This window comes from Physcomitrium patens, chromosome 18 (assembly GCF_059467195.1).
Source record: "Physcomitrium patens ecotype Gransden chromosome 18, ASM5946719v1, whole genome shotgun sequence".
Taxonomy (NCBI): domain Eukaryota; kingdom Viridiplantae; phylum Streptophyta; class Bryopsida; order Funariales; family Funariaceae; genus Physcomitrium; species Physcomitrium patens.
Genome location: NC_143427.1, coordinates 690,278 through 702,854, shown reverse-complemented (window position 1 = coordinate 702,854; position 12,577 = coordinate 690,278). Strand labels below are relative to the sequence as shown.

At 38.1% G+C, this 12,577-nt stretch overlaps 1 pseudogene across 2 annotated transcripts; it reads right to left on the bottom strand.

Moving 5' to 3' along the window:
- Positions 1-9,837: 9,837 nt before the first annotated feature.
- On the bottom strand, positions 9,838-12,274 carry LOC112295330 (uncharacterized; annotated as a pseudogene). Of its 2 annotated transcripts, none has more exons than XR_016498147.1 (2): positions 11,949-12,274; positions 9,838-11,662 (listed from the first exon to the last, which is right to left on the bottom strand). The product of XR_016498147.1 is annotated as an uncharacterized LOC112295330, transcript variant X1 (transcript). The 2 variants fall into 2 exon arrangements; XR_016498148.1 differs by having other exon boundaries at positions 12,047-12,274.
- Positions 12,275-12,577: the final 303 nt, after the last annotated feature.

The following is a 12,577-nucleotide window of genomic DNA, read 5'->3' as shown; positions in this document are numbered from 1 at the left end:
TTATTGCTCTTTTTGGTGGTAAATTAAGTCGATACATTACAAGCATTAATTCTTTTAATTTTTCTTGTATTTGTACTATTTTTTTTCATTTCAATAAGCTCTGCTATAATAACATTAGAAAAAAGAAGATATCTAATATTTTTCAAGAAAAGTAAAAAAAAAAAAAGACTTAAAAATTAAAAATATAATAATATAAAAATAAAAATAAAATACTAAGAATAATATCAATTTAAAAGAAGGTAATCCACAACTTCTAATATACTTATATTTTATCAAGAAAATATAATAATCTATATTTAATTTAAAAAATAAGGCTTTGATATTATAAGTATATTCTTATTAATTTATTAAAGATAAAAGCTTAATATAGGTAAATAAATAAATAAAAAAAATTTAAAAGAAAGATAAAAAATAGAAATAAATAAATATGTATATTTGAAAAAAAACTAAAATAGCTATTGTCAAAAGAAAATCAATTGATAATACAAAAAAACTAAAGATCCTTAAAACTAAACTAAAAACAAGAAAAGAATTGATAAGTATGATGAAAGCATCACTCTTGCCTCTATATATATTATCTAAATAAGAGCCATATGAAAATGTATTATAGAATCTTCAACACATGACCAACTAACCTGACATGTACCTAACTTATAAGACAAGCTTCCTATTTGTACACCACATTTCTAACTTGTACTACAAGTCACTAACATGTACAATACATGGCCCACTTATTAGCCAAGTTTTCAACCTACCAATCACCTATAGACATGTATAAAAAGCAATGTTGTATCTATAAATCTTTTAAGAAGATTTTCTATAAGATATTATTAATTTTAAGAAAAATTTCAAAAGTATCCCTAATTTTTTTTTGAAATATCAAAAATACCCTAGTATTCTTGATAATAGCACACATATCCCTCAATTTCGTCATAATATCAAATCTACCCCTATATCTAATAACTTATCACAAATTTTCTATTTTACATTGAAATGGTTCCAAGCCTGCGTGCAGCAAGTCTCTTTGTGTGTGTTGTTTTTGTCTGATTTTGCACTTGCATCCCCAGCATTGTGCTATTGGGCACCTTTTCTACGGCAATCACCTCCCTTCTCTTCCTCGGTCGTCTTGGAGTAGGGTGGGGGAGAGTGAACAAGTGATCTAGGTGCATGATGTGAGCAAGTATAGCACCGTTGGTCCTCGAAATACAATGTCGTCGGATAGAGCTGGTTTATTATTTGGAAGAGGTCAAAGCTCGCATTCTGTGTGGGACGATGAGAAAACTAAATTAGACTTGAACCTTAGGTCTGTGTTTCTTTTCCATTCCTAGAAAGTGCTTGTACGACGAGAGCTAATCTATTGGTCTTTATCGAAGTTTGTGGGGGATCTTGGAAGCAGCAGTGTCTGCACCATTGGCGAAGCTGGCTTTGGATTTTGAGAATTGCCCAAAGCTTGATTGCGAAGCTTAGGCACCTCATGAAAGTGCACTTGAAAATCGAACTGAGGATGCAGGCATGGTTGAACATTCCTTGGTTGTGGGAACAAATAATGAAGACAAAGATTCTGATGAACAAAAATGTAGCAAAATTGGTGAGATAGAGAATAGCACTACCCCTGAGATCATCACAAATGGCGCTGATGGTGATCCCATTACACCAAATAGTACTACCACTAGTAGCCCTTCATTCATTAGACGATTGTTCCGAGTCATGAGCACGCCCTTCCGTGCTGGAAAGAGAGAAGGTGTGAGCCACGCTAAGCTGAAGAAGTCGTCGTCCATGTGGGTGAGTTGCCTCGGATCGCCGCAAGTACAACATTAATCAATCTCTGGGTGTGTAGTCACTGCCCTTGTGTAAAGTAGCTATATGATGTTTTGATTGCAATTGTAGGTCCTGTACGCACTTGAACGAAATCTGCACACCATGTGTATTAATTGAAATAAGTGTAGATATGTGTGAGCCAAGAGAATAGGAATGATCTTGCTCATGTAATTCGAATGCGAGCTGAGCAGACAAATCTAGACTTGCGAATGGTCGGTTGTTTAGATAAGTTCACTGATCATTATTTCACGTGTTGAATGTCTTCTAAATCCCATTCTTAACTTAATTCTGTATGCAAGCGTTAAACTAGTGCTGCAAAAGCAACTTTAGTAATGCATTGAAATGCGAGAAGTGAAGAAACAAATCACTTATCACACTCAACTAAAGCCAGTAAATATATACGCCCAACATTTGAATATTTTTTCAAGCACCCTCAAGTGGTTTTAGCTAGAAAGCCAGGTAATGGCCTGACATATCCTGAAGTGTGAGGTATTATTCTCTGCACCTTAGGTAAACAAAATCTTGAATCCGATCCATTTTTACAAATCAGTTCACAAGCTTCAGAAAACCCCCATTTCTGTAGTGACATTGGTGGAAAGAAGCGTGGCTTCACCGAGTTATAAATCACCAAATTATCTAAACTTTAGTCCTAATACATGCTGAGCCCTCATCAGCACCACATGGCCAGCTCGCACAGTCCCACCCCTGCAAGCTACTCTCTGGCCGGGGTAACAACTTTGTAAACATCTGCAGACACCACATATATCACAGACGTCAAAGGATCTTCTAATTCCGGCTCTGATGTTACGCCTGTAGCTTGCAAGGTCAGCGCAATCCCGTTCCAGGCGCTAGACGTCATGCTGTCGGAGGAGAGACATATGTGGTGGATGCATTCGGGGTACAACCAGGAGGTTAAGCAATCCAGTGATGAGGACATGGATCAAGGCAGCATGGACGAGATGAAAGAGTCTATCAGCGAGGACGTGGAACACAAGTCCGTTGAACGAGACACCATGGACGGTGCTGTGCAATCCAAGCTGTGTCCCCGAGGTCGTTGGCGCCCTGCGAAAGACGAGAAGTTAAGGGAGCTTGTGTCTCAATATAGGCCGCAAAACTGGAGCCTTATTGCTGAGAAACTCCATGGCCGATCAGATGGATACCCTCTTCGACTCTCTTCGCTATCCACAACTACGGCGACATTTGCATTAATTCTCGATGATGTTTATGACTGTGATGATGCATTCGTTGGTGCAGTTCCTAACACTAGAGCTGTTTTTGTTTTCCTTCTTATCAGGGAAGAGCTGCAGGCTGCGGTGGTTCAATCAGCTAGATCTTTGGATCAATCGTCGACCTTTCACTGAAGATGGAGAGGAGCGTCTTCTTGCTGCTCACCGGTTCCAGGGCAACAAATGGGCCATGATTGTTCGTCTGTTTTCTGGGCGCACAGACAACGCCGTCAAGAACCATTGGCATGTGGTCATGGCTCAAAAGTTCCCCGAGCTGTCTCGTTCCTCCGGGCGTAGAAAAGCTCAAGCGCCTTGCCGAGGCAAATGACCCAGCTCATCGTCAGTCCCACAAGGCCACCACATCAGGTCGTTGAAGGTGTGGATAGAGAAGCATAGCACCGACGATTCCTAGCGGGGAAGTCTCCGATACTTCTCTACCCACAGATCATAGCCAGCTCTTTAATCCTTCACCTGGCAACCGCAGCATATGTCCCCTCCCTCATTTCACTCAGGCTTCCTATCTGCTGCTACCTCGGCAGAGAAGGCGCCCGTAGCACAACTTTGTGATATCAAACAAAGGGGTAGATTTGATATTATGGCAAAATTGAGGCGTATGTGTGCTATTATCAAGGATACTGAGATATTTTGGAAGTTTTTCCTAAATTTTATCTACTTTAACCTACTTCTACAAACTTATGTTATCTAAGTAATTATTGAAATAAATATATATGTCCATGGCAGCAAGAAGGAGATTTAATTGTCCATAAGAGGATTAATAACAAGCTATGATAATGCAAGTTCAAATGTCAATGCATAGTGGTTGTATTAGATTGAACTAAATATTAATGAGGTAAAAAAAAATTACTAATTGCTACTAATATTGTCAAAGTTGATTTTAGGTTTGTGGTAGTTGATTACATAGAGAGTCCAAAGGGGCCAATTCTTAGTAGGGAAGGAGAATTGTGGTTGCTAAGAATTATTAGAAAGTAGCTAATAAAGAAGAAACCTCCTATAGACGTGGTATTTGATTGTTTCAAAGACAAAAAAAACTAAGTAGAAGTTGCCAAAATCTAAGGAGATTGCTTTAAAATGTAAATTTGAGGAAAAAAACAAGGAATGTTGAATAGGAAATGTAGCAATTCTAATCCAACTATACTTAAGCAAATAAAGATATTTTATTAGATGATACATGAATTTTGATAAGTTACTAATACAATAGATGTTTAATGAGTATTGAAATAAGTGGAAAGTAGATTATAAGAAGATAATTAAGTTTATTATTGATTGCTCCATATTAAATCTTCATAGTTCATAGCTTAGATAGTGACAAGTTGTGTAGGATTTTAATTTAGATTAAGCATCAATATACAATAAGGTTCATGCATGTTAAGGGGCTTCTTAAGTATAAGTATATTGAGAAAGATGTATTGAGAAAGTAGGATTTAGTTGTGAATTCTTTTCCATAAATAAATATACTTTCTCAATAAAACTTATACTTAAGAATTCACAACTAAATCCATAAGTATATTGAGAAAGATACAACCTTAGATAGAGCTTTACTTCTTGTAGAAACCCTTGACACTTTAATTTTTTTTATAAATCTACTTCGACATACTTATCTGTGCCTCCTTCATACTTATAGTAGCAAGATTTTTTGAATTTAATTATAAACTTAATCTACTTACTTCTCTCAATTGCACAACTTTTAGTATAGATTTTGAACTTCATTATTGAAAAGTTCCATAGGAATATGAATACTACTTCCATGGTTGATATTAGAGATATGTAAAATTTCTACTCTTAGAATATTTATAAGCTCGAGAAGATCTGCAATGGTTGCAAATCTATTATCATTTTTGTAAAGAATAGCATCTATAATTTTTCCTTCTATAGATAACTAAAAAAATATATAAATCAAATTAAAGGAAGATAATCTATAATCTCTAATATCAAATAAAAAATTTCTATAAAAGATAGTAATTTGTTCTCTTTAAAAATATATATATTGTTAAAAAACTAAAATATTAGATTGAAGGTGGATAGTTTGTAATCTTCAAAATGCAACAATAAAAGTGAGATAATTCATTTACTTCTTAAAATAAGACAAGAATAATAAGTTAGCACGCTTGTCAAACTATCAAAGGCATAAATCTCAAAGAACCAAAAACTAAATATACTTTGTGTAACTCAAAAAAATAGATATTTACTCAAAACTAATATAGTATTGAAATTAGAATGGCTATAACCAAAGACAAGAAGACTAAAAAGTCTTGAAATAAGACTAATGACTAAAAAGGCATTGACAAGAGTGAAGAAGGTTTTATTCTTGCCTCTATATATATTATCTAACTAAAAGCTGTGTAACAACATTCTATAGAATCTCCAATAAGACAAATATCTGAACTTAAAAAGCAAGTTTCTTATATGTGCGCTATATTGTAAGCTTGTACTACAAGCTACCAATACATGTAATATGTGGCTAATTTGTTGGCCAAATTTTTAACCTACCAATCACCTATAGACATATATAAAGATGAAACCATGTCTATGAAGCTTCTAGGAAGCTTTTCTATAAGATATTATCAAATTAATCTACTTTCATTTATTCATAATATTTAGATAATTTTTTAATTATATATATATATATATATATATATATATATATATTTATATTCATATTTATATATTTGTGAGATAAGTTCAATTTGATGTTGACATGAAGATATGATTACTTTGTTGTAATTTCAAAACTAATCACTCTTGTTAGAAGTTGGATTACTATAAACTTTGACTATATTCTATTTGTAAATAAATCAATTTAGATGCTTATTACTAATAACTACCAAAAATGATGCAAATTAATTATATATACTATATCTCTTCTTAACCCTTATAAGATAGTAGATATATTGAAAAAAATATAAATATTTTCTTCTTCTATAAAAATAAATGATAATAAAGAGGTTGAAGTTGAAGAAGTTTTAGATTAAAGGTGGTGCTAAAATAAGTTGGAATATCTTATACATTGGTGCAATATGATATTAATAAATATACATTAAAATCATAAATCAATCTTACAATTATAATAAAAAGGGTCAAAGATTTCTATTAACAACATCCATCAAAATCAAAATCAAAAAAATAACTAATTCCTTGTTATAAAAGAAAATAATGTTTAATAAAAATTAAATTATATTAATTATCATTGTTTATAATTTTTTATAAATTTGTAGCACTAAAGAGATGAAAAATCAAGAACTAGTTAATTCAACTTAAGAGCTATTACTTGTGCAATTATCAAATGCATCATTGAGATTGTCACAACCTTTAAGATGACATAATAGATATAGAGACCTTCAAAAACAACAAGTTCTTCTTCAAATATATGGAAAGATACATCATATTTGGTATTACAACCTTGGAAGAGACTCTCAGTGTTTGGTAATGTTATTGGAGGTAGGAACAATCTTTGGTGGTAATTATAATATTTTATTTGAAAAAAGTTATAAAAGCCTCAACAAAGATCAAATAATAGAGTGAGCTTTTGGATTTAATATGGAACATTATCGATAGGTGAAAGAACTTATTGGTTACTTTCAAATAGAATAAAAATTAAAATATAAAACAAATATAATTTTTTGCATCTTAGACTTCCTCAACATGTATTGACTGTTCCTTGTGGGATTTGTCCTTAAAAAAGGAGGTACATCAATGTGGAGTACTTTGTTAAAGTAGAGCTAATATTAGTATTTTAGAGTAGTGCAAAAGCTCTTAGAAGATAGATGGAGGATTTTGTTGGTGCTAAGTATTTGGTGTGGTTCTAATTTCTTAGTCTAATCTTAAGCTCTTATATGAGATTTTACAAGTGGAAATAATGATGTTTCTACTTGGGTTGTTTGATGTTCCTATACTATCGTGTTTGACATGATGTTTCCAAACAGCATGTTTAAAATTTATTTTTGACCTTTTAAAACTAGAAAAGAACAAGATCATCTGATTTCTTCAACCTCACAAATCTATAAAAGTCAAAAGAAGGGAATTTATTTTTTCTGGTTAGCTTCTAATTTTTCAAGAATGGCAAGTATATGTATAGTAGAAGTAGTAGCAGTGGTGTGGATGTGTGTATGTACACACATATATACAAAGGTTTTTTTATATGTCTGAATAATAATAAAAATATTTGATTTGATTCCCAAGTTCAGAAAGTATACCATTAGTACATTAAAGTCAGCTCTCAGCTCGAGGGCCATCCCAAAATCAAATTTTCTGGGTTTAATAATGAATTTTTCTCTGCTATCCTCAAAGTCAATTTGGAGCATCTACTTTTATACTACCCTAAGCATCAATATTACATGAGTTTGTTAATTATTATTTATTTATTTAATGATAATATTATTATTATTAATATTAACATTAAAGAAATACTTTTGTGCAGAAGCCTGTGTTTCTCCTGGAGGAAGTCAGACATAGCTGGGAATTTGTGTGAATTGTGAGGAGGAGGAGAAGGCTCAGGTCAAGAGTGGGAACACTCTCATAAGTTCATAAAAAGGATTCTTGTGTGTGGAGTAGTAGGAACAATCATTTAAATATTGAAAGTTGGGTATGGAACTGTGTGATATGCTGTGGCTGTGTCCTCTGTGCTTATGCTCTGTCCTACTGTTGCCTTTCCCAGGCAAGTGCCCATGTGCATTTCACCCAATTCCACTTAAAATCATATTCCCCGACATGGCTCAGTTGCTGAGTAGCCTCCACAAAAAGCAAGAGCCTGTGGTACTTTTTCATGATCACATGAACGATGCCTATGCAACTGGGTGGACCCAGGCAGTGGGGAACACTCCTGAGCTCCTACCCAGGTAAAAGTTGTCCACAAATATGGCAATCTCCTTGTGGCCTCTGTTGCAATATTTTTGGAAAAATCTGATCCTTCATTTGATTTCCTAAATCCTGAATTACCAAGGGGAGGTTGCATGAACAAATGCACATAGCAATGGAAGAATGTTTATTTCTCATCCAGATTCATTCAAGATTAGGTCTGCAACTGTCCTGCCAAATCAATTGTATCATTGACAAATTCAATCTTGTCATGACATGCAGTGCAATTTCCCAATATGCTGGATGTAGTAATCTGGTCCATTGCTTCTCAAGCACCTGTCTTGCAGGTACCCTTTTCAATAAAATAATGAATAGAGGTCTAGAAAATTCCTTTGTGCAGTTAGAGGTTGTTGGTTAGACGTTGTCATCAGGCTGGCTCCATCACTTTTAACTTACATGTCAGGATGAAATCCACTCTTATATCAATGATCACTTTGAGTGCTTTTTTGTGACAGCTTACAAAGCACAATGATATTATATAATTTGCATCAAGTCAAGAGGTTGGAGTAAAGAGATAAGGAAGAGAAGAAAAGGAGACACCAAAGCCACATGGTAAACCCCATGATCTTCTATCTCTATGATAAAGAACTTTGTCATATGACTGCAGTTGAATCCAGGTTGGCAACTGGGCAAACCTGCCTGTGTCATGGAACAGCCTTACATGGAATTTGCTTAATGGAATTTGCTTAATGGAATTTGCTTATGTCCTGGCTGTGGACATTTCACCAAAAGAGGGGAAATTCCACCTGCTGCTGTCTGCTCAGGATGAGATCATCACCTTCATGTGGAGGAGAGCCTGGCACATAATAGGGACAGCAGCAAAGAATTTCAGCAGCAGCAGCAGAAGCATTGTGCACAACCATCATGCACCTCCCTTGCCCCACCCCCTCCTTCCTTCTTTCCATTAACTTCCTTCTCCTAACATGGTATTTAGGGCTGACTGGGCTGACACATACACTCTCCATCCACCCCACACGATTAAAAAATTATCTCTGCTCACAGCGGAGGCTGGACTTTTCCTTTGTTTGAGTAGTGTGCACATTTTGCTCTCAATTGCAGTTTTACCCATCCGGACAACGTCTACAGTTGTTGCCACTTTCCCCAACCCCAACTCTTATTGCAGTTTGTTATTTTTAGTTGATGGGCAAGCCTTACATCGTTACCACTATCACTGTGGAAAAACAATAAAATAAAAGGAACACAATGCTATCCAGGATGAGGGTGTTTGCTAGCACACCCAGCAAATATTTAAACTTCACACGATCAATTAGGTGTCCTTCCTACTATATTAGGCTGTTGATTCTAATTCTGTTGAAGGCATGCCCTTTGTTATACACGGAGCATCAAAAATAGAAGGAATAATTTGCAACTAGCAGCTGGTTTTCCTTATTAAGTGGCATAATACCATAACGGTTCATTGGTAATACGTAATTTTAGTCCCTGAAAACGATAAGGAAGAAAAGAGAGCTGATTACCAGCATTGTTACAGTAAGTGATTCTCTGGCCAATGGAACTGAAAGAGAGGACAACTCATAGCAGACTCGAATCACATCGCCAAAATATCTGGAACGTCCAGTGGATGCGAGATGCCTGGGATCGCTTGTATGTGCGAACGTCTAGCTTCGGGTTTCTAAGTACTGACAAGGATAAGAGAACTAGAGATGGAAAAACGCGATAAAGGTGGAAAAACATCTGTTCGCAAGCTGGTTCCTCATGAGAAAAAGAGGATTCAGTTTCACCGAAGATAACGTCGATGCGGGCTGGGTCGGAGCCATAACATCTCCATACTTGAGACTTGACGACCTTGTACGTGCATTTTCTAAGTACGTTTTAAGGAGACGAGGCAGTCCAGAAGACAAACTCCCATAAACTAAAATAAAGACCGTCATGAAGTACCAAAGCAAGGAAGACGAGGAAGAAATGAACTAGTAATCTGTGTTAACTTTATCATACTCGTACCAGATCCTCTTTTCAATTAAAGGAGCGCTGGTTGTGTAGAGAAGTGAGATCGCAGAACCGTCGAGAGCTCTGCAAGAAAAAAAATCTTGTCATGCACGAAGTAATTTCTATTCTGCTCCATGCACCTGACTGCCGATACCATGCCAGAAGCCTTGATTTACACACTACACACTAGAAAGTCTACAGCTCTTTTCCTAGCCTTTGCTTGGTAGTTGCATCTCTAACTTCACAAACCTTCATCTATATGTGAGGGCTTGCGAGAAAGAGACAGCAGACGACCTTGTACCATTTTGGCACCAGAACGAAGAAGATGAGATGCTTTACCACATCTCTTCCTGTGTAAACCCTAATTCGCCGCAACTACCTCACGCCGGAACTCTGGTTTAGTCAGAGGTGGACAATATGATACATTGGAAGGGCGACTTTGTAAGTGAGTCTGTGGACCGGCAGCCGGGCTTCGAACTGTTTGTGCAGAGCCATTCTGAGGAGGTTGAGTGTACACTGTCCAGTCGTAGACATGGTCAAGCTGGAATTTCTTCTGAATGAAAAGATCACGGAACAGGCTGCGAAGGTACGAGTAGTCAGGCTGCTCATAGAATCCCAACTCGCGCGCGTGGTGTAAAAAGTCGGCAAATTGTCTGGGGTACCCATCGCAGAGATCCTCGATGGTAGTCTCCATCTTAATTTTGTTGTGCATGTACTCATGTTGCTTCTGATCGGTGAAACGTTGCCCCCCTTGACCTTGCCATGGTAAATTCCCCCTAAGAAAGTACATAAGAATGTAACCAAGTGATTCTATGTCATCTCTCCTGCTGTGTTCGATTCCTTTGTGCTGATTCCTACTAGCATACCGCGCTGTTCCTGTAAAGCTCTTTCTATCTCGGTAAGGAATGTGTCTACGTGTCGCGGGGTCGATGTACTCTTTTGCCAAGCCAAAGTCAATAATGAACACTTGGTTCCCTTGCCGGCCGCAGCCCATGAGGAAATTATCTGGTTTCAAGTCACGATGAACTAGACCTCGCGAGTGCACGTACTCCACCCGGTCGATCATTTGGTACCCCAACATGATCACCGTCTTCAACGAAAATCTTTGCCCACACACCTTGAAAAGGTGCAGTAGGTTAGGCCCCAGCAAATCTAGCACCATCACATTGTAGTCTTGCTCTTTCCCAAACCATCTCATGTTGGGCACTCCCTTTCCACCCCGCAAAATGTTGTATAATCGCGACTCGTGCATCAATTGTGCGTGCTCTGTTCTTGTATCCTCGAGCTTGATGCCCACAACCTCATGGTTGGTTAAGTCAGAACCCTGGTACACCTTGCAAAATGCGCCACTGCCGACCATTCCTTCCACTGCATACTTGTTCGCAACAGTACGTAATCTACCCCCCTCCGGACTGCTTGTAGGTGAGGTCACAGTCACGTTACATAGTGTTTTTTGAAGCGTTTCAACAACCAATCCAGTCCCCGGCTGCTGTTGGTGTTGTTGGTGCTTCTGTATATGCTGACGATGCTCTGTAGCAATGTTCAATGAACGGTACTGATCCTCCTCGCGAGACTGCTTCTGAGGAGCTCGCACGCGGTCACCTCCTGAATCCATGATGAACTATCTATTTCAAGAGTGAAGAAGCTATCAGCAGACTTGTTCTCGGTGAGCCTCAACCTTGTATATATGTAATTCTCTTTCAAATTCCCAAAAAAATCTCACTCCAGGTAGTTCAATGCCTCAGAAACCCGAAGTTTTCCAGAACACTTGCTAAAGTACGCAGCTCGCAACCACGATGAACCTAAAATTCAAGCAACCCAAAATGTTTTAGTGCTTCTTGAGCCAGTGAGATCAACAGATCACAGCTCGCAGAGCCGGATTCACCCCTGGGACCGATTCGTAACGCTGTTGGTGTTATAAAGCAACCTTTCTTACAACGCAGAACCCCATCGTTTGCTCTCTTTCCTAAATTTCGACAAATTTCAGTGCTGCGCTGCTCTCAAAACGACACAACAATCTCAGCATCCAACCCAAGGTTCCCTACCCAGCGAAATTCCCAATTCTTCCACTGCGTATCGCCTACTCACCTCATGTACAAATGCAGCACCAAAACACAACAAGAAGCCTCTCATCCAACAAGGTTAGGAAAGAAAAGGGTAGAAGCAAGCACCACCACAGGACTGACCAGGGACAACTCAATCTCTCATTTGCGCTCTTTCTCTCTCAATGTCGCTCGGGCGCTGGGGTATGTGTGAGGAGGGTGAGAGGGGGAGGGGGGTTAAAAGGTGTAAAAGCGTGATAGGGTTGGTAAAGAAGCATGAGAAGTGGAAGGGAATGACGGTGGAGGCGCTGGGAGCGGTAAGCTTGGGCAGGGAAGACAGAGCAGTTCACAACATCATCAGCGCTGGGTGGAGCGACGGAGTCGTGAGAGGGGATTGCTGGCGACTGGTGTCTTATACCAGCCTGCCCCGATGCCCAATGGCCCGTGTCTGCTCTTTCTGGCCCAGTCGCGCCAAAAGCAAGGAAAAGCAAAGAGAGGGGAAGGGAAGGAAAGAAAGAACGGGCCCGGGGGGGGGGGGGGTGGGGAGAGAGAGAGAGCACACGGGACAAACCCTATGCTCAACAGCATCTTCCCCGCCCGGTCCCCACCCTTCCTTTCCAATGGTGCACAGCCACGGGCAGCATTGCGGCGGACAGGGCCGATGCCTTGTTCCGC